Source organism: Thalia democratica, chromosome 2 (assembly GCF_965202585.1).
Source record: "Thalia democratica chromosome 2, ktThaDemo2.hap1.1, whole genome shotgun sequence".
NCBI classification, from domain to species: Eukaryota; Metazoa; Chordata; class Thaliacea; order Salpida; family Salpidae; genus Thalia; species Thalia democratica.
Window position 1 is genome coordinate 47,095,144 of NC_139166.1, and position 23,751 is coordinate 47,118,894.

A 23,751-nucleotide genomic window follows, 5' to 3' on the forward strand; every position below is an offset into this window, starting at 1 on the left:
AAAACTAAAGGTGTTAATAGAAATATCACTTTAGGTGATATGTCCAATCCTTCTGCTCAGCGAAGCATAGAAAAGATGAGAAGATTGATGAGATGGATGAAGTTCTGGGTTTGTGCAAGCCTGAGATAAATTTAAAGAAAAATTTTATAAGACTGCTGCCTTGGTTTACATGGCTAATTTCAAAAAGTTAGGCAGAAAAAAAAGGTAAGAAAACAAACTCAAATTCTGCAGCAGTAAATGAACAAAGCTATACTTTGCAGCTGTAATCAAACGAACAAATTGTTACTACCAAGAACTCTATTACCTTGAATATAAAGCTCGATGATACAAATTTTCAACTTCAAAAAAGTAGAACAGAATATGTAAAATTACTTTTAAAAAAGCTTCCTTTTGCTAAAGAATTGAAAAATTTTAGCAATAAAGTAGTTAAAAGCATCAGTTGTGACTCGAAAACGTCAAACAGAAGATTGAAAAGGCTGGTAGAAAACGCTGAAATAAACAAAACATCAAAGTTAATGCTGAAACCGTCTTCTATAATCTAATTATTGTCAGCAGAAACTTCTCTTTAAAAACGGATTGATACAAAATGTAATCTGAATTTGAAAGTTTCATTTAAATGAATTATAAAAACTCAACTAAAGTTAAGAGTTTCATGAAAAGAAATGTGCCTTCAAAATTTCATGTGCTGAAACTAACTTCTACAATTCAGCAATTGTCCTTTTAAAGAGGATAAACTTAATTAAAGAAGTTGTTTAAAATTGAAACCTCACAAGCGAATATAAAACTTAAGATCTAGTTCAAAACTTCCAAAAAAACTTTGATTTGTTTTATTGCAGCTAAATAATTGTTTTCTATTATTAATTGTTAATAGTGTATCATAAACTAACTGTATAATATTTTTAGAAAAGTTGATAGAAACTATTTGTAAAATTTCCACTTTATTTAACATACATTAATTAAAATAATTTCTATTTAGTCAATTATGACTATGTAAAAGGACTTAATACTATAAACATTATATAAAAACTTAACAAAGAAGAATATCTTTAAAATTTAAGTTAAACGTTATTTTTTGTTCTTAGTTAACTAAATTTAATATTTTTTACCTTAAAAAAACTAACATTTTAAATTAAAAACCTTAGTTTTAAATGAATAGTATTATTTAAATGCAAAATTTAGTTACAATGTTTTATATAATAAAATTCAAACTTTTATATATGCACTAAAATTTTTTAAACTTATTATTTTAGAGTATTAGTTGAAAATAGTTAGTTTTTGTCAGATTAACCAAAAGGTAGTTTAGTTTTTGTTAAGTATAAATAATTTAATTTGTAACCATGTAAAGTTGTAAAAGTAAGTAACTTATGATCAAAAAAAAAGTTTACATTAGGGGTGGGCAATGTTTTAAGTTGAAGGCTAGATGTAGAAAAATTTAGTAGTTGGAGGCCTAGCATTGAAATATCTTTTATGTCACAAAAGTTACTCAATTAACTAATTATTTTGACAAGTACTACATGAATTTTTTTACTATTTATTACAAACCCCACAATATCTAGTGTAAGTTTGAAAAATTTCTGGTTAAGCAGGCAAGATTTAGAAGGCTTGGGCCAAAGTTTTACCTTTCATATTGGCTTCCAGCCTAAATATCTTTAAGTTCTTTTTATACTTTTCTTCCATTGACTTTTAAGAAACTTATTTGTTAATAAAAAGTTTTTAACAGTACTGAAGTCAATTTTTGAAATGAGCCAGTTTTTTTTGTGTTAATATGAACATAGTTCAATTGATTCTCATTTCTACTTTTTAAGATTTGAATGTTTCATTTGTATAGACTTTTAAACTTTTAAAATAAATCATAAAAACTACTACTTACTATTAATTACTCGTTTTTTCAAAAAAAATTTCTAGGTTTTCCAAATTTCTTCCAGGTTTTTAAAAGTACACATTTTCGGGTCTATTTTTAGTTTAAAGTTAATTTTAAGGTAAGAAACTGTGTTAAATAGTATAAAAACATTGAAAAGTTACTGTAAAGCTACTTTAAATTTGTTTTTTAATGAAAAAATGTTTTGATGATAACAATTTTTTTTATTTATATGATAGATTTTTTGAGTCAAACCGAAATTTTACTACTGAACATGTGAAAAACTGTTTAAATTCCAGATTTTTAGTGATTTTTGTTCAAAATTCCAGGTTTTTTTTTTGCCTAAATTGTCAAATTTCAGGTTTTTCCAGATTAACTGTTTTTTTTTGTTTTTTTTTTTATAAAATTTTAATTTTTCAATTTTTAAAAAATTCTTTCCAACATAATTTCCTAAATATATCAAGGAACACTACCTGAAATTTTGAAGTAGTTATCTCAAAAAACGTAGAAGATAGATTTTTAGTGAAATAGTCTATTTTTGCCGTTTTAATTTGCGCCTCCCATAAGGAACCTATTGTTGCCTCTGACTTTGACCGGCTATATCTCAAAAATTATTTTGAACTTTTAAAATAGGTAAAAAGCATCTTGTAGCTTAGTGAAAACTATATAAAATAAGATCAAATTGTAAAAAAGTGTTTAACCCCCTATGCCCTTAAAATCTTGAGAAAAACTGGGTCAAATTGTTCAAAAAGTCATAAAAATAACCACAGTTTTTCAATAAAAAAATACAAGCCTGTATTTTTCAAAAAAAGCAAACTAATCTGAGACTTTCAAAAATTGCAAACTAATGTAAGTTGTGAACTATCTCCTACGTTTTTTGAGATACTTACCTCAAACTTTCAGAAAATGTTCCTTTCAATATTTAAAAAATGCTGTTGGAACAAAATTAATAAAAAAACTTTAAAAAATAAATAAACAAATCAATTTTTTGTCATAATCTATGATTAAATATATTCCATAAATATGTTCATGTAGATCTAATTAAAAATATTATGATGGTAAAATAACTTTGGTTTTAAACATTTATTAAAAATATATGAACACTAATACAAAACTATTAAAATTTGAAAACTCTGCATCCATTAAATCTAGCCTGAGAAAATGTTTGGAAAAATATTCAAAATGATTTGAGTTTTTCAAGAACTTTCAAACAAGCATATATCTTTCAATGAGGTATAAACTAGCTTGATTTTTCAAAAATTTTAAACTAACTTGAGTGTGTGGCAACCCTGTTTGAAAATTAAAACCTGCAACACATTAAAAATCATATATTATAAAACTTTGTTTTTCCTTAATATCTTTATAAACTAAAATATTTTAAGTATGCAAAATAAAAGTAATTTTTTAATTCAGAATAGTTTAAATACTAAATAGTTTTAGACTAAACTTAAACTTGAAGAAATTTTCTTTTCAGATGAGTTTATTGCTTTTGAACAATTTTAAAAATATGTAAAATATTCTACTTAAACTTATATTAAGAATTACTACCTCCAGGTAACTTTTAAAATTTGTTTATATTTTTAATAACATTTTGAGTAAAAAACTTATGCTTTATAATATATCTCATATACTTAATTCATGGCTATTATAATTCAGACAATTCTTTTTGGAGTGCAGGCAGTTCTGAATAAGAAGTTTTTTTGACAAAGTTACTCTCACATAAACTTATAAAATAGTGTAGAGTATTACAGCTTTGACAGTCTTTAAGTTAGAAAAAACTTTAAGTGACTAAAAACTGTCCTGAGTGACCATAAACTGTACTGAGTCATCCGGAGTTTTTTTTTTCATCATTTGAAATTTTTTTAAATAAATAAAAAAAATATAAATAAATTACTCAAAGTTAATGAAAATAGAATTTGTGAAAAAAATGAGTTATATAACATAAAAATATTGAAACTTAAACGACTAAAACTTATTCAAGATCTAGAGAAAAAAATGGACTGAGATTTTCAAAAAATCTTATAACTATCCTTAGTTTTTTATAAAATAAACAAACTGGCTTGAGTAATCCTGATTTTTTTTTTGTACTAGTCTGAGTTATCCTGAGATTTTTAAAAATTTCAAGCTGTTCTTAGCTATTCTTAGTGTGTGGTAACCCTGATACTTTTGAAGATATTTTAATATAAACTTTATAGTATTAAGTCAACATAGCTTTTTGCAAAATTATTGATAATTTAACTATGAAAACTAGTTTAAGTACCATTGAAATCTTTTGAAAATCTCTTTCTAGTTTTAAGCTGGTTTGTTCAAAAATCATGATGCTAACACAAAAATATTACAATGCAAAATTAAGACTTAAAATTAATTTCATTTGTGATGTCATAATAACTTAATGGGTAAATTAAGAACCAGTAAATTGATTAAAAAGTTCTTTAATAGAACATATACTATTTTGTTATAATTATAGTTCAGTAACTTATCTAAAAATAATTTTTATATTCAAAACTGCTTTTTAACTGTCCCCCAAAAAGAATTGAATGTAATAATTTTTGAATTTATGGTGTAGGGGTTGTAATGACAGCTTTAAAAAAACTCAGATTTGAACGTTGCAAGAACAAAACTAACTGCCTACATGTATACAAAAAAATTGCACAAAAATATCATATAACTAATTTTGATTATTTTTATACTTTACAGTTTTGACAAAATTAATTTTAGTTTATATTATAATAAACAGAAAACTAGATGTACAAAATTTGATTGTATTTTTATATACCATTCACAAAAAACTTGTGTTAAATTTTTTTACAGACTTTTAAAACAAAGATATTTTACTTTGAGCTAAAGAAAATAAAAAACATAAGGCCATAGGGGGTCTACCATTTTACTTACTAAAATTCACATACAAAAGATTTTATACTATAAAATGCTTTTAAGGGCATAGGGGGGTTAAACACTTTTTTACAATTTGATCTTATTTTATATAGTTTTCACTAAGCTACAAGATGCTTTTTACTGATTTTATAAAATTTAAAATGATTTTTTAAAACAATAGGTACCTTATAGAAGGCACAAAACAAACCAAAACAGCAAATAACTAGAAATCACTAAAAATCTATCTCCTCCTACATTTTTTGAGATAACTACTACAAATTTTCAGGAAATGTTCTTTGCAATATTTAGAAAATTCTTTTGGAACAAAATTTTTAAAACTATAAAAAAAAAGTTTTATTATAATAAAAAAAAAGGTATTTTATCTTATTTTTTATATAAAACTTTTATTTTTTATAAAATTCATCTGACAGAATTTTCTAAAAATATTAAGGAACACTTCCTTAAATTTTAAGGTAGCTATCTCAAAAAACGTAGGAGAAGATAGAATTTTAGTGAAATAGTTTATTTTTGTGGTTTTAATCAGGGTTGCCACTTGTTTTTTCAAATTTTTTTCCAGGTTTTTCAAATTTCTTCCAGGTTTTTAAAAGTACAAAGTTTTGGGTCTATTTTTAGTTTTAAGTTAATTTCCATTTACAGGGTTGCCACTTTACCTGGAAATGACAACTTATGGTAAAAAAACATCAGTCTCAAACTCTACCCCTTGCAACAATAAACGTTTTCTGGTGAAATAAAAATATTTAGTCAAAAATAACCTGGAAAAACCTGGAATTAAAGAAATTTTGAAAAAAAAACTGGAAAAACCTTGAATTTTGAACAAAAAACCTGGAATTTTTAAGAATTTTATCATGTTCAGTAGTAAATTTTGGTTTGACTCAAAAAACTTGTCATATAGATAAAAAAAATTTTGTCATCACCAAAAACTTTTTTTTTAAAAACAAATTTTAAGTAGCTTTACAGTATCTTTTCAATATTTTTATACTGTTTAACACTGTTTCTTACCTTAAATTTAACTTTAAACTAAATATAAACCCAAAAATGTGTACTTTTAAAAACCTGGAAGAAATTTGAAAAACCTGGAAAAAATTTTGAAAAAACGAGTGGCAACCCTGTATTTAAGAAACTGTGTTAAATAGTATAAAAATATTGAAAAGATACTGTAAAATTATTTTAAATGTGTATTTTAATAAAAAAGAAATTTATGATGACATAAAATCTTAATTATATGATATATTTTTTGTATCAAATCAAAATTTTACAACTGAAAATGTTAAAACTATTAAAAATTCCAGGTTTTTCCAGGTTTTTTGATCAAAATTCCAGGTTTTTTTCAAAATTTCTCAAATTCCAGGTTTTTCCAGGTTATTTTAGCCTAAAATGTCAAATTCCAGGTTTTTCCAGGTTTCCAGGTAAAGTGGCAACCCTGTTTAGTCTGTGTCTTCCATAAGGAACCTATTGTTTCCTCCAACTTTGACCTGGTATATCTCAAAAATTATTTGTATTTTTTTAAATTTGTAAATACATCTTGTAGCTTAGTAAAAACTATATAAAATAAGATCAAATTGTAAAAAAAGTATTTTACCCCCCCCCCTGTGCCCTTAATTATGTTGTTCCTCAAATCATTAATGTATATTAAAGTCAACAAAGGTCCTGGAACTGAATTTTCGTTCCACACACTGAGAATTTTTTGAAAGTTTTTTAAATATCAAGGTGACTCAAACTACTTTTTTTTTAATTTCAAGCTAGCTTGGTTTTTATTTAAAAATAACTCAGGGAAGATTTAAAGATTTTTAGAAAATTATCAGCCTCACTCTTGCTTTGGACCCCTACACCATCACTGATAACATAGCTCAAACAAACTAAAATACTTCAGGAAAAAAAATAAAAGTAAGGGCAGGTATGTGTCTATTCAATACTTGATATTTCAATAATGATTCAATACTTTAGTTTTTATTTATTATTTTTTATTTATACTCTTAACCCTAACCCACCTTACCCAAACATAAAAAAAAGTTATTCAAAAAATAAAATTTTGTTGTTTAAATAAAAAAAAATTTTTAATATTTTGCTGACTCAGCAAATATGCAAACTAGTTGCATGTATTTTAAGTAATTCAAAAACAGCAGTGGAAATTTGAAGCTACCCCTGTATCTACAAATCCTTGACGCTTCTGATTGGCTTTAGTTTCACATATCTTTATTTTAAATTTTAAGTAATAAATCTACTTTTTTCAATTCATTTGTTATATGTTGTGTAAGGTGGGCTAGGGGTAAAGTAAGAGTTAAAAATCTTAGGTAAAATTTCTACTGCAGCCCTGACCCAGCAGGTTAACTAACTCTCGCTTTGTTTAGTGTTTATTTATCCTGGACAAGACATTAAAAGGTATCCTTGGTGAGCGATTCGATAACCGAAAGGTTTTTTCGTGCATCAGGTCTTAGGACCAAACATTTTGAACGAGTGTGAAGTTAGCTTGACCGCGTCTTTCAAGAATTTTTTTAAAATGTCCAAATTTTGGACCGATTTATTTTCCTTATCTTAATAGCTAATTATTTTTTTGTTTTTTTTTTTGTATTCTAGAGACCGGTCCTTTGCCCTTAACTTAAAAAAATCCATTGAATTGGGGTTTGGTTTTTTGAGTTGGGCCCCTTAGAAAAAAAAAAGAGATTTTTTAGAATTTTTATATTTTATGAGTTTAATAATAATAATATTTTTTTTTAATCTTCTTATTAATATGTGAAGTAACGGCTATAACATTTTTTTTTTACTAACTGTCAATATTTTGTACAGTTTGGCATTAATAAGGTTTTTTTTAATAATTTTTTTAATTTTATGAGATTGAGTAAAAAAAAGAAAAATAATAATAATATTTATTTATAGTTCATTTAAGAATATATTCTGATGACAAATTACATCAGAATAATGATTAGTATTATTAAATCCAGCATGTTTACTTGTTTAATTTTTAGCAGAGTTTAACCAATAAATATTTTCTATACATAGATGCGTTCTTGAGTATTCTAATTCGAGAGTTATAAAATGTTTTCATACATTTTTCTTTGATGAAGAATTAAAATTTTTTATAAAACTTTATTATTGTTTTTGACGACTAATTTTTTTTGTTACAACTAAGTCAGTATTAAAAATAGATACTAATAAAAAAGTATTCAGTTTTTTTAAATTCTTAACTCTCTTTTTTCAATTGCTTTACATTTAATTATGTTTACTTGAATTTGTTACGGAAGTAAGACATAATTTCAATATTTAGTTTAGTAGACACTGCTGAAAAAAAATTACTCAATAAACAAAATTGTACTACTATAAAATTATATGGTATTGTAATTAACACACTTAAAAGGTTTTAGTTGTCGATATGATGTATATTACATAGGTTAATATAAGTAAAAACTTTTTAACATATTTTTAACAGAAAATTCTACTTCAAGCTGAATTTCTCTTAGAGAGAAAAAACAACCATGTTACATTTTTTAAACTTTGTATCAATCAATTGTTTTTAAAAATACTTCTAAGCTATTTTTTTGCACTTTTTTATTTAAATAATTTATCTTATATCAATTAAACTGAATAAATCAAAAAAATATCGATTAACCTTTACAACATTTTTTTAGCATGCTCAAAAATCTTTATTAAGCATTTTATCACGTAATTTAAATAATTAAAAAAAAATGTAACATAATTGTTTTATCGATACTAATCAAATTACTCTTTTAGAATATTAATTTTTAAAACTGCTTATTTAATGTAACTGTATAGATCTTAGTTTTTAGCAATGATTTTTCTGTTATTTTGATAATAATATTAACCATGTCATGTTATAAGAAAAAAAAAACAAATTCTGTCTGTCAACAAAAGCTAAGCTCGCTATTTATTAGTTAAAAAAAAGTTTTATCTGTATAACAAAACAATACAGTATGTAGTTTTTATTAAACTAAATATTTTTAAAGAACTTATATAAAATACTAGTTTTATAAATATTCAATTGTCTTTAAATATACCTTTACATATTTAACTTTCAATAAATGATTTTTTTTAAATTGATCAATGACAATCTTTCAGGAAAAAGTACTCACTGCTCAATACTTAAAAATATAAAAGAGCAAAAGTATTTGTTTATAAAGATTTATAATTTGCTTTACATTCAATTTTTACTGTTTCGCTGTAAAAACAGAACTCTAAATTATCACTTCATGATTTAATTAAACAACTTACTGATAATTAAAAAGTATAAAAAACCTAATTTACTTAAGGCTTTACTATTTAATCTCACCACAATAAGTAATATAAAGTTAAACTATAAACTTCTATAACAAAATAGTAACTGTTGTGATAATAAAAGATAAATAGTCATTAAATATTATTTACTTATTTTGTTTGAACTTTTTTCAGTCTGATAACTACTTTTGTTTTGGTTATAAGTATTTCAATTCTATCAAATGTAATTTCTTGTGTATAAACTTAGGAGTTCAGATTTTGTTACTTTACTAACATGATTATCTTAAAATCTTCTCTTGCAATTAAGGTTGTATATTAAATAAAATGCACATAAGTTAAAACCGTTTTTATATGTAAACTAATAAACCTAAACAAAGTTTTTTGTCGCTTTTTTTTAAATCTTTTACTTTAAATTTAATTTCTATACAGACTAACTGTGGCACACCAATTAATTTAATCATTATAAACTTATTTTTGTAACTAATAGTAATCTACTTTTTCTTTATCATATTTGGTCAAAAAATTGAAGTATTTTTATTAACTATTCGTTTGAATTAGTAATTTAGCAAACTTTATTTTAGTCGGTTTAATCTCATAAAATGTGAAAACTTCTGCTTATGAGAAAACAAAGTGTTACATTTAAATTTCACATTGCAACACTAAAGTGTTTATATTTTTATTGTGATAAACTTGTATTTTTTAAAGTAACTTTAAAGCAGGGTTGCCAAAATTAAAAACTGTTTAATACAATCTTATCATACAAGTGCTAGCTGGCCCCATGCTTGTGGCTATTATGGAAGTTAGACTTTCAAAATAACGTTTTTAACTTTGAAGTTAGTTTGGTTAAATTAACTTAAAATGTTTAAAGTAATACTCAAACTATTTCAACATGTGGGGAGTTTCAACACAAAAACATTAGTGTTTAAGAATATAGACTTAGATTATATTTGAATATAGCTTAAATCGGTTATTTGAATATACATTTAATCAGTTTTTTGTATAACGATAATCAGTTTTAAATTAGTGGTTTTTCACTATCCTCTAACGCAGAGGTCGGCAGACTGCCAACCTCTGCTCTATTGATTATAGTGTAACTATACTTTTCAAAATATATTTGCTTTAAATGTTATTTAGGTTTTTTACTTGTTTAATTTTGAACAAATGTGAATCAGTTTCAAGAGATAAAATAAACTAAATAAAAAATAATCAGTAAAATTTAAAAAAATAGTCATGATGATTTTTGTCAAGTTATTTTACTATTACTCCCGTTTATTGAAAACAAAAAAAAAGCGCTCCAAAAAATGTTTTAAGGACCTGGTTTACAAAAAAACCTTTCGGTTTTTGGTAACCGTTTAAAGTTTATGATATAAAATAGCTTTAGTAAATTTGAATTTGCTGTAGAGTGGTATTTCAACATATTTTAAAAGGTATTGTTCTTTAGTATCAAAACTAAGTTACTTTGAGGAAGAGGTTGAAAAACTCTAAAACTTTTAACCCGCGACGAGATTTTTGTCAAAAAAAAACAGATAAACTAATCAAATATAAGCATGTAGGATTTGAATACTAAAATTCTTATTGTAATGATTAAGTAATGATTTTAAATATTTTTAAAGTTAATCGAGTATACAGCTCATTTTCTCTTATTTAATGTACATAGGTTTTAAAAACATTGAAGACCACTTGTTTATATAATATTAGTTTAGTCTCGATAAAATAATTTTAATTTTTGTTATTATTTTACTTTGGGTTGGAGACAAAGTATTTAATCTAACATTTAGTTATTAAGTATTTTTGTATACTTTTATATTTAAAAAAATTAATATATTTTACGCAGATCTTTATGTACCATTTAACCAGTGCTGTACGACTCGTAAGTTCGGCGGCTAAGGCTTACTAGATAAAGTCTTTCGCAGGCCAGACTTGTTAAACTGAAGTCTTAATAAGCGGCGTAACTTTGAAAACTAAACTTAATAATATAAATGATATAACTATAATAAGAAATGTTTAAAGTTGCAATTTATTAAATGTTAATACTAATTAGCAAACTAACAATGTTTAAATGAATTACTAATTCTCAGTTTTGCAAGAGGCTATTAGTATTTTTAGTTACTATAAACTTAAATCAAATTTTATTTGTAGTTGGATATAACAGGATTTCTTATATTTTAATTGTTTCTGATTTCTTTTCTGCTTTAAGTATTTTAAAAATTCCTTAATTTTCAAAGCAGAAACAATTTTATAGTTTATAATTAACCAATTGAAAAAAAAAAGTTTCTCTAAAAACTAAGACCCAGTTAAACTAAGCTAAAATACATACATGACAATTGTTTTACCTTTTTACTTGGTTATGGGAAATTAGTCTCAATCTTTCAACAATTTTTTATTTTATATTGGTTTAATATTTTTTTTAAAAACTCAAGAGTTTTTAAAGAAAAAATACCCTGTTTTACTGAATTTACATAATTTCTAAATACTATGGTTGCCACTGATTAAGCTGAGAAAAATTTCCTGACTTTTTACCAAAATTTTCCTGACTTTTCTTATTCAAACTCTTAAATTTAACTTATTCTAAAATACAAAATCTAACACTTGAAACTATATAAAGCTTTCAACCTAATTTAAATACAGGTTAAAAACAACAGTTTTTTGCTGAATTCTATCATCAAACTTCCAGTACATCACTTAAATAAACCATCTGTGTATGATTGATGTTTGTAATAAACAGCTCTATCAGCAAAATATTTGTATTATTACCTTATAAACACAGCTTGTCTGAAAAAAGACACAATTTTTTAGCATTTCCTAGCATAAATATATCTAGATAAACGAAACGACATATAAGGAACTTTTCAATTAAAAACTTGAATTAATAACGAACTTTCACAACTAAAATCTTAAAACAATAGCAAATTTTTACAGTTGAAACCTTAAAACAATAAAGAACACATTTTTTGAATTTCCTAGCATAAATGTACCTAAATAAACGAAACGACATATAAGGAACTTTTACAATTAAAACCTTAAATCAAATAGGAATTTTCTCAACTCAAACCTCAAAACAATAACGAAGTTTTACAATTAAAACATTAAAACAATAAAGAACTTAATCAAATACTGTTTTTTAAATGTACGTACTAAAATTTATTTTCTCCGTTTTTTTATTAGCACTTCAACCTCTTTATCCAATGAAGATATAGTTTCCTTCATCTGGTCTGCATTCCGCTTCAGTATACACATTAACTTGTTACATAAAATACTAAACTAATTGCTTAGTTATAAAGAAGTCAATTGTTTACTTAAAAAAAAACACTTTAATTCTAAAATTATGCTAGATAGACTTTTGTGTGTATATCACAGTTTCACTATGGAAGTGTCCTTGCTACAGATCATCGATACTAAAAAGCTTACAAAATCTGCTTGTTCAAGTAGGGTACTTGTTCATTATGTTAATATAAAATTTTAGCAGTTTTATAAATGATATTTTACTAATTTATACCAGATGAAGAAGGCATTGGAAATAAAATTAAATATTTTTGTAAATTTCTAGGAAAATTTTGGAATTTTTTTCTGACTTTAATAGACTTCTAATTAGTTTTTACCATTTGAAGGCTTTAAAAAACAAGGAATTTTGTAAATTTAAACTGACAAAATCTCACTTTTTTTTTAATTTCATTAAATTTCCTAACTTTTCCTGACTTTTTTTCAAAACCCCCCATTTTTCCTGACTTTTGTAATTTTTTTTAATTTTTCCTGACTTTTCCTGATTTCCTGACTTTTCCTGACCGAGTGGCAACCCTGAAATAATTAAAGCAGAAATAAAACAAAAAAAGTTATACAAAAACAGTTCTATTCAACTATGACTAACACTCTGTTTAATTTTCTATTTATTAAAAAGTCAATGGACGCTTAACCCTCTTTTCAGCTCTTTATGTAACAAACATCAAACTAAAAAATCATTTCAAATAATTGTTAACAAAAACCTCATTTAGTTTAATCTTTTAAAGATTATTAAAACTAAAAATACGTTGTCTACTTCTAATTTAAACACCATTTTTTTCATTCAACATTGTTACAGAGTAAAATGCATTGATTTACTTTTTTAATTGTGCTGTCTTTTCTTTGAAGATTAATTTTTTAATGTTAAAAGCGAGTTTTTTATAGCTCAAAATAGAAGTAAATAAGTGGTTTGTATTTTGATTACCGGGAGGTGTTTTAATACAACAGCTGACTTTATAAGCATAGTTTTTTTTTCGTACTTATCAAACTATTATGTGTTAGAAGATACAAATTTATGATTTTTTTATAAAAAAACATTTACAAGTATATATACTGTCGTGTGTATAAAAATTATTTTTATTGATTACAAATATACTTTTATGTATTTGTTTTATTTATCTAAATGTAAAGTTTTCAAAAATATCATTCAAAAGCAGTAACTTCATACTCTAGCCCGCGAAAGACATTTTCAATCCTAATTTTACCTGCAAAAAACTGTTTTCAGTAACTCTGCTCTGTTGCTTATAAAAGACTGCTAACCCCTAAACATATTCTAAAACTAGTAACGTTACCATTGTTCTTGGGTATAAAATTACAATTATTTACCTTTTTTGTTTATTTTTTTTTAATAACTATACCTTAAAGTTTGTTGCAAGTATAGAAAATTTCAAAACTAATTAACATAATAGTGTAAACAAAATAAAAATTAAAATAAATTTAACACAGTTGATGATACATCTTAGGGTAAGGTGTCAAAAATGCACGAATGGTCACTTTTGGACGAATACAATTTTTCACGGGTTGCATTTTTTTCTTTATTTATTTTTCTTTTACTACCCTTGTTACTCTTAACTTAACCCTTACCCTTGGTCGGTAACTTTTTTTTAATTTTTTTTATTTATTTTTTTTACTATACATATTTCAAACTATTAATGTTACCCCTAACTCTTGGTCGGTATTTTCTTTTAATTAATTTAAATTATTTTTTTTACCCTAGTGCAAAAGTGACCCCTTGTGCTTTTTTTGACTTTTTGTGCAAAAGTGTCTTCCTGCATATATGACCCCTCCCCACATATTAGTATTTTAATTTACATTACAACTTATAGTGTTCAACAAGTAAAAATATTAAGGTTCTTATTATAATATTAAAACTAAAGACTTTTTAAGTTTTCTTACTGTAGATGCCGCCTTTTAAACAAAAAACAAGAATTATTTGATTTTTTTTACAATCAATCTTATTTTTTCTCAGAGACCTCATTGACTTTTAACAAAAGAGTTGATTGTATGAGCTAATTAAAAAAAATTTGAAATTTTAAAACTGATGCATTAGTTTTACTTTATAAACTATAAAGTTCAATGTAATAATGATTAACAAGCTCCTGAAATATTCTTGCAACAGGTATAATATCTCTTATAGAGTTTTTGTTCAATTAGTAGAGTTTATACTTTTTCTGAGATAATTGAAAATTAAAAAAACTAAACTACCCTATGCTATACTTTTTAAAACTTTCCATTTTAAAATAATTTGAAAAATAATTTTTATCTACAAAATAATGTTTGTTGACGAATATAATGTAGACTGAGTAGTTTTGTAGTAAAATATTAAATAAAATGTAAAGAGTGATTTCTGTAACTTTAAAACTACAAGATAAACAAATAAAATTTTAAAATGAACTTTGTTTTACAAATATAACTATAAAAACCACTATAAAACAATATTCTAATAGTATAATATAACTTGTTTATTTAAGCATTTTAGGATGATAGGTATTGCTAATCTTTAAAGCAAAAATGCTAGCCTGAGAGACCAAAAATTAACCTGAGTTTTTAAGAAAGTTGAAAAAATTTGTATCAGCCGAAAACTAAAAACAAAAGTTAATAAAGTTTTTGTAACTAAAAATATTAAAGTAAAAATAAAATGATCTAATACATAGAAACAAAAATAAATTTTAATAAAGAAAAATTAAAAAAAAACAAGCCTGAGTCAAAAAAATGTTTAAGGTTGCCCGGGTTGGCCTGAGTAATTCAAAAAATTAAATTTTGCTTTAGTTCTTAGTTTATTAAATAAATATAAAAATATTTTATTTCATTTTTATTATACATGTGATTCAGATTTCTATTCATCGTACAGATTTAACTAAGCTTTAACACACTTTAAATATTTAGCTAAAAAACAGTTTTAAATTAATGAAAATAGTATGTTACATGTCATTCTGCTTGTGGTATATATATAATTAAAATGTTTAGTTTTAACTATATTTTGTCGGTAATTAAAGCAACTTTTTTAATATGCTCAGAGTGTAAAGATTTATAGTTTTGGTAAAAAGGGATTTTCCCAGAATTTATTTTGTTAAAAATTATAAAAAATATTTTAAGGCAAAGTTGAAAAGTTTTATAACCAAATAGTTACAGCTACTGTATAAAGTTACAAGCAATCATTATAAAAAGAATAACTAATAATTATTTCAATTATCTTCAGTAAAGCTGAAGTATTTTTTATGCAATCATTTATTAAGTACTAGACTGTACCGCACAACAATTAACAACAGTTTTATAGGAAATCTGCGACCTGATTTTGTTCTTATTAGTACTTTTAAGGGGACAAAACTTTTTAATGAGTTTTAATAAGGACGAAATCAGGTCATGAATTGTGTTATAGACTGTTGTTGATGGTTATGCGACGCATTCTAGTACACATTGTAGAATGGCAAAGTAAGACTTAGTCCTAATTATTTAGATTTATTATTTATTATGGTAATTGAAAATTATCTAGTGTCTAGAATTTTATAATTTTTAAACCCCTGACAATAAAACAACCTCTCTAATCTACTGAATGGGAAACAAAATTAAGATCAAATACGTAATTTCAAAAAAAAAACTGATTTCAAATTGAAAATAGTTTTTCTTAACTAATCTAAAACGTTTTTCCACCCTTACTATATTTGTTCTACAAGCAGTTTGCTTTATAAAAAGTAATTAGCTGTTTTATGAATGTTTTAATTTTCTGAATATTTGTATAAGTCAACCTACGATTGTATTATAAAACTCAAGCAAATAGTTAATTATAAAAAATAGGTTTTTACAAAGGCATTTTGAAACAACAAAAAGTTTCCAAGTCAGATTTTTTGTCTAAGGTTTTAAAGTGTTTAAAATTAGATCATTTAGTTTATTCTACGAAGTTTTTCTTTTTCTACAGACAAATTTCTGCAGTTTTCATAACTAAAAATGTAACATTTAAATGGTGCAAAAGCTATATAACATTTATCTACCTTAAACAAAATAAAAGCCAGTTATTTTGGATTCAACTAATCAACAAATTAACAATTAAAAGGTAAAATTATAATTAAAATATTTATACTTTTTTTGCGAGACTTAATTTTGTTTTAACTTTAAGCCTTGTAACCAACGGTATACTCATGATTCCCACCCGCGTACAACTCCCACCCAATCAAATTCCACCCTATTTTTTTTTCTTTTTTGTATATATTTTTATTTTACCATTACTGTTACCCCTAACCCTTGATCGGTATTTTTTTCTTTTAATTTATAGTATTACTTTTTTAATTTTTGTATAACTTTATTCTAGTTTTTTACTTTGGTTTGATTGGGTTTAAATTAATTTGGGTGAATTGATTCAAATGTGAATGAATTTGGGGGAAATAGTGAGGGTGGAAGTTTATTCGGGTAGGAATCGTGCACGGGTTGGAACTGAGTGTGTCACATAACCAATATGTGAGAAAACTAAGTGGTTGCTAGAGCAAAGTAATTATCAACAGTTAAGTAGTTTGATACTTTTAAAAGTGACAGCTAAGAATGCTGCTTGCTTTATTAAACAAATCTCTAATCACAGAAAACTATAGGTTCAAAAATTAGTTAAAGTTGTTCTGTTTTAATTTAAAGTTTGAAAATTTATGGCAATAAAATTTACCAAAACTAATGTTAAAAACCTATTAAAGTTTATTTGTCTCATTTGAAACAACAATTATCTTTTTAGTAAAAATTTACTATTTTTATTTTAACCATGTTCACATTGATGGAAAGTCCACCAGAAAATTTTCGAGAGCAAAATTTTCTTTATCTTTCTCTAATTAAAAAATAATAATAATAATAATGAACTGTAAATTAGGTATAACGTATTATATAAAACTTAGTATATCATTAAAATGTTTAGTATTTGTGAAGCTAACTAGAAACAATTCTCTAAACTTAAATTCCCTCATGGCCAAAAGTAGTTGTTTTGATTTTAAAGTCAATTTTTTTTTCTGCCCGAATAAATAAGTAAAAAAAAAGAATAACGTTTATTATCAGTTTCGGCAAAAAAATAATGCATGACTTCTACTTACACTATTAATAACTTTATTTAAAACTAAAACTTATAGAATTTATTATTACACTTCAAAACATTCTCATGTTGAAAACTTACAAAAGTAAAAATACACGTATGCTGCAAAGTACTTAGTAGCTATTCAACTTTGCATATTTATTTAGTGTTTAAATTTTTTAAAACATATTACATGTTTTGGTTTTAAAAAAACAAATAAAGAGATCTCAACTACTGGAGGATAAATAATTAATTTTTTTTTTCAAGAATTTATTTTAGAAACTAAGTTTCGGTCAGTGCTTAAAAAAATCTTAAAGATTCTATTTGATTCTACTTGAATAAGATTATTTAAGCACTGACGAGGTCTTTGACCGAAACTTAGTTGATAAAATAGTTTCTTAAAAGAATAAATTCAATGTTTTAACATATAATAGTAATAATAATAATAACAATAATAATAATAATAATAATAATAATAATAATTGTTTAATAATTATTATAGTAATAATAATAAAAAGTTAGTTTTAGAGCTGCTAAAACCCTTTGTCTTCAAAATTTTGATGTTATAAAATTAAGTCTAACTTGATTTGATTATGATGTCTAAAAATTAATTTTTAGCTTGGCGTTTAAAAATAGAAATTAAAAAATAAAAGACAGGAAAAAGTTAGTTTATAAAACTGCATTTAAAAATACTACCAGTTTTATATACAACCTAAATAAAAACTATTTCTTTTATTAGAAATATTATAAACCATCTTAAGATTGTTGAAAAACCTACAAGCTTCAAAAAGTTAGTATAAGTCATTTAACTAGAAATATCAAAACAGATAGTTCGTGTATTTATTAAGATATACTTAAATGTTTTACTTTTACTTAATCAGAGCTCAGAAATTAAGGAGTTGGATGTATAGAAAGACTTTTCGGCAAAACTTACAAACTTAAACTAATAATGAACTTAAGTATTTCTAAATTTCAACAAAAACTAAACTCAAATTTAAAAATAAAATCTGAAAAATAAACCAAAAATTTTTCTAAAATGAATGATTGTACTTGAAGTAAAAACACCTAAAAATATAATTTAAATTCGTTGTTAGCAGTTCTTATAATTAAATTTTGAGTATATTTCTATTAACGGTACTGATTAAAATACATGTTTACTTATCAATGTTCCATACAGTTAGTTTTGTTAAATCATTAAGTTCTGAATTTATTTACTAAAATATTTTACTTTCTAAAGATGTAAATTTAGTAGAATAAACATAATATTAAGTTACAAAGCTAGTCATGTAAAACCCTAAAACTTCATCAATAAATTAAACTTTAATGTTTAAACTCATATCTAATGAATAACTCAAATTATAAAATATGAGTTAAAAAAAAGCAAAATAATGTTGTATAACGGTATTAGACTCGTAAACGGTCGTAAAGTCGCAAGTTTCAACTGAAAGTATTTATCTAGAGCAAACAAAGTACTACTTATTAGAAGATAGTTCAAAAGTCTTAATTCTTTGAGTTGGTTTGATTAACCCCTGTCCCTTATTTACAAAAGTTCTTGCTGCACTATAGAAGAAAACTGTAAACTTTTGAACTCACTATTTCTGTTGGTTTTTCTTCAATGATTTTCTCAACCCAGGTTCAATAGTTCAAATGTTCTTCCAAACTGCATCTTTTCAGAGTTGTAGATTGAAAGCACTTAAAGTGTACGCTGTGAACTTTATCTAAAAAAAAAAGGATTTAGTTAATTTTAATAATTAAGATTGTTTTAAACACTTAATGTTATTTTCAAACTTAAAAGTGCTAAAAACCTTTAAATATATTAACAAATCTAAGAAAAAAATATTTAAGTTTTGTATAACTAAATTTTAAATTGAAATATAGGATTATGAAATTAAATTGTAAAGTACAAAAATAGCTTTTAAACTTAAATCCGTATTGAACTGCTAAAAATAGTTAAAGTTTCTAAGCATAAGTAACTATAAATAAATTTATAAAAAAACTTTTTTTAAGCATCTTTTTTAACGATATAACAGTATTTTACAATTTTTTTTATGTAATTTTCAAATAAAGTACTTTAAAATAGAGTAAAAACTACTTTTATTGTTCTTTAAAATTTAAAGTATTGTTTAAAAAGTAAGTATACTTCATCAATACTACTACTAATTTATATATTTTCCTCTTCAGAATAGAAATTTCGCCTACTTTTATTATATAAAATATTAAAAGTTTGTTTGTAACCCTTAAATCAAGTTTACATATATTCTAAACTTTAAAAAATCATAAAATGTTCATCTATAAATATATATAACTTAAAAATAAAAAACTTTCTTTGTAAATGTATTATTAAAAAAAGATAAAAAAAAGAAAAAAAAGTCAAAGATAGTCTTATTCAAAACAATTTAATTATTTATTAGCTTAAATTTACACTACATCATCTTATTATAGAATATATGATCATCTTAATGAAATATAGTGTTTGTTTTAAAAAATGGTTAAAGGACCTATAGTACAGAAAAACCTTATCGAGTCGTGCATTACTTGGACATAGTTTAAGGTCTTGTCCAGGACAAGACTTACTTTTAAAGATAACAGAGCAAAGTTTTCATTTATATATTCAATAATAAGTATCAAGTAAAACATTGTGAATTAGCTAGATAGAACTAGCTTAAATCTTAATAAACAAATAATATAATTTCAGATTTTTTAAAACATATTTCATTTCGAAAAACACATGCTTCTTAAACAAACAAAACTCTTTTGATAACTTAATAAAGTCATTAAATAAAATTTTAGATAATCCAACAGTATTTTAATCATATTATTTATCAGTACTCAAATTTGTTTAGTTTAGTTAGTAAAATTTAAGGAAGAAAGTGTTTGTTTTTATTTTAAATAAAATTTTGCTTAAACTATAAGACTAACATTTGGAACATTTTCTTGTACTAGTTAACAAAATTTTGTCTGAAAATTTAATATTTAAAATAATACTAGCAATGCTGTCAGCTGCAGTAATATTGCTCAAATTTGATTGGCTAAATCTTGATTTCTGTTTATTTTGAATCTAATAAATATTAAGCTTTGTTTACTTATTCGAAGCACTATTTATTGCTGTTTTTGGTAAGGTGAAAGAGTGGTAACAGTTTCAATTTAAAATTTTGCGTAAAATGGACTGGGTTTATGGGTTTTATTTATAGTTCTGCATTACTGTGTTGTTACTGTTTCTTATTTTCATAAACAAAATGAATGAAAAACAGTACTACTTCAGCCGACTCTTTAAAGTGTTCATGTTAAAAAATCAAGTTTTGTTTAAATTGTTAGGATTGACTGCAGTACTAATGTTTTTAGAACTGTTACCCTTGTTTCACCCTACCCAAACATATAAAAAGTAGTACTTCTGATTTGTTAAATAAATATTAAAAGTTAACTAAGTTCAAAATAAACTGAAATAAAGTTTTATCCAATTAATTTTGAGCTGTACTACTGCAGCTGACAGTATTTTAAATGTGAATTTTTCTTATATATTTACTTAGTCATTCTTAATTTTTTATTTAGGATTGAAAAAAGAAACAAGTTTTACTTATTATAATTAATTGATGTAAATTATGCATTAATCTTATGTTAACAAAGTTGTCTGGATAGATTAAAAATTCTAAATATACATATAATAAACTTATGAAAAATTTTAACATAAAATAATCTGAGTTAATTTTCTAATTTACTAAGTATTTATCATTTAAATTTTCCACTTGTGCTATGTTATATGATCATTTATTTAAAAAATATCTCAAATTAAAGACAAGACTAGGATTGTATTACAGCCTACATATATAGTACATACTATAAATTAAAAAGCAATTTTTATGAACTACCTACTAAATACTTCTATTTTCAAACACAAACATTTAAAAAATACTAGATTACTACAAGACTTCCGTAAAACTTCTTTATTTATAAGTTTTTAAATGTTAAATTGTTGCAATTCGAATAAAATACCTTATGTCAGATCTTTCTAGTCAGATCAATAGTTGTAGTAAAAAAAATTATACAAAAACAGTTTATAATTCAAATTTTTAACTGTGTACAACTATAATTAAGTTAAATTTAATTCGTTTATGACTTTAAAAATATAAGACTAAGGTTAAAGGATACTATTACAGTAAAAAAGACTTTGAATTTCCTTTACTTTAAATAATTTTATATTTTAAGTTATCGAAAGTTTTTTAAACACGAATAAGTTTCTAAGTTGTTTAAAAAAATTTATTCTAATTAAGTTGTGAAGAAAAATAACATTATTAGATTAAAAATGCAAACTTAGTTTATCTTTAGTTGAATGTTGAAAAAATTATTTTGATTAAAGGTGAAAGCATGAAACAGTTTGTTAAGATCTCTGTAAACAAAATTAGCAACATAAAATGTAATTTTAAATAACTGTAGTGTAAACACTGAGGTATTAAAATAAGAAAATTGTCCAGTTAAAAATATTAAAATTAGTAAAATGGAAAAAACAAAATTAATAAAAAAAGTATTAAGATTTCAGCTTTAAAAAAACATTTTATAAAATTAACTATAAATTTATTTACAAATAATAAATTTTATTGTGAAAATTTGAAAATATTTTTAATTTGCGGAAATAATGTACACATATTTAATTACATACACATACAAAACTTAATACATATACAATTATCACAAAACTGAATATATTTTACAATTTAGAAAAAAAGTAATGTATTAAAAAGTTATTTTTTTCTATAAGATTAATTTTTTTTTTACTTAAAAGTAAATAATTTTTATAGTCTGTACAGAAATGTGCAAATTTAAGTATAAATCAAATAGTCAATTTAATAACTAAGTAATTAATTATAAAATATTTTTTTTCAACTAGGTGGTAAAACATTTACTCCATTCAAAACATTTAAAAGTATTATATTTCACAAAAAATTAAATATTAATTTTTATTTTTAATAATGTGTCTACAAAAATAAATAAAATAAAATTTTTTTAAACATCTTCAAAATAAAATAAGACAGGAACACTATTTTGTTTGCAAATTTAACAAACTAAAGCTCTTTTAAAAATACTTTTTGCTGGTTTAATAGAAACTAAAAATACACTTTATAGCTTTGTTTATTAGATAATTTACTTAAAAATTTACTACCTTGAAGTTTATTCAATCCTTGCAAAATTCTTCACATAGATGCTGTTTGCTAATACAGAGTTTGGTGGCACTTTTTTACGAAATGTGTAGGTCTTCAAAATTTAAGATTTTTAGAAGGCAATATCTTCAATCTAAAAATAATTATGTGTTAATAAGTCAGAAATCTGTACCCAACAAATCACTACAGAATTTATTTATATATAAGTTTAAACCCATTTTTTGAACAAAAGTTTTAAATTTAGTATTTATAAGTAAAAATAATATTTTTTTGTAAACTAAAATTATAAAACTCCTCAAAAATAGATAGCATCGTAAGGTTTTTTACTATCTAAGTAATATTAAAACAAACCTGAGTTAAAGTTTAACCAAGGATAACTTTCAATCAACAAAGTTTCAAACGAAGTACAAAGGTGACACATACAATACATTTAAAAACTAAACTTAAAAAAATAAACATACAAACTTAAATAAAAGTACAACCACATACACTACCTCTTGACAGTTTAACACTTAGTTTCTCGTCGAGCAAGTGGCCGCTCATATATATGGCAGAGGATTAGCAGTTTCTTCTTCGTAACTTCGTCTCCCCCGGGACCCAATTGGTGGTTTCAACCGAGTTGGTGGTCTTTCACAAGCTTGTGTTTTATCGAAACCTCAAATTCCGGCGTTATTCTGGTGTTAAGTGCTTGATATTATAATAAGGAAACAATAGAAAATACTTAATGATACTTTTTAGTTTTATTTCATAATACATTTTCTTAAAGATGTATTGTTATATTAAAAATAAATTTTTATAAAAAAAAGCTGAAATACAAAGTTATATCTCCTTTTTTTTTAACAGTTTTACTCGAAGAGTTAGTATTCAATTTACTTTTATCATAAGAGAGTATATTTAAGAAGCGAAATGTTAGTTTTAAAATAAAGAAACTTTTTATTAATACTTGTTCATCTTAATTATTTATAAAACTCTTGGTACTCTAGTTTTATTAAGATTGAACAAATAAACAAATACTTTTTACTTATTTTTGAAATTAAAAATGACTTTTAAAAGTTTTAAACAAACAGATCACAGTACTTGAGCTGTACAAACAATTTTATTAAAACTATATGAATGTTGAAACTAGATTCGTTTTTTATTTTTCGGATAGGGCTTCAAAACACTTAGAGACAAACAAGGAAAAGTCTTAAAGTTGCAAAAGTAAATCAAGAAATTCTGATGAAAACAATATTAGTAGTCACTAATTCCTAACTTTTACTTGATAAACTTTTTCAATATTATTGAGAAATGTGTTTTATTTT

General features: G+C 23.9%; 1 long non-coding RNA gene across 2 annotated transcripts in view; it reads right to left on the minus strand.

The window, feature by feature from the left end:
- LOC145829707 (uncharacterized) overlaps positions 1–23,098 on the minus strand; it is a 45,572-nt gene extending 22,474 nt beyond the window's left edge. Inside the window, exons 1-3 of one of the 2 annotated variants that reach the window (XR_014369567.1) lie at positions 22,945–23,098; positions 22,453–22,583; positions 18,891–19,015 (exon numbers count right to left, since the gene is read on the minus strand). This is a non-coding gene — a long non-coding RNA (uncharacterized LOC145829707). The other variant, XR_014369568.1, reaches the window with a different exon arrangement.
- Positions 23,099–23,751: the final 653 nt, after the last annotated feature.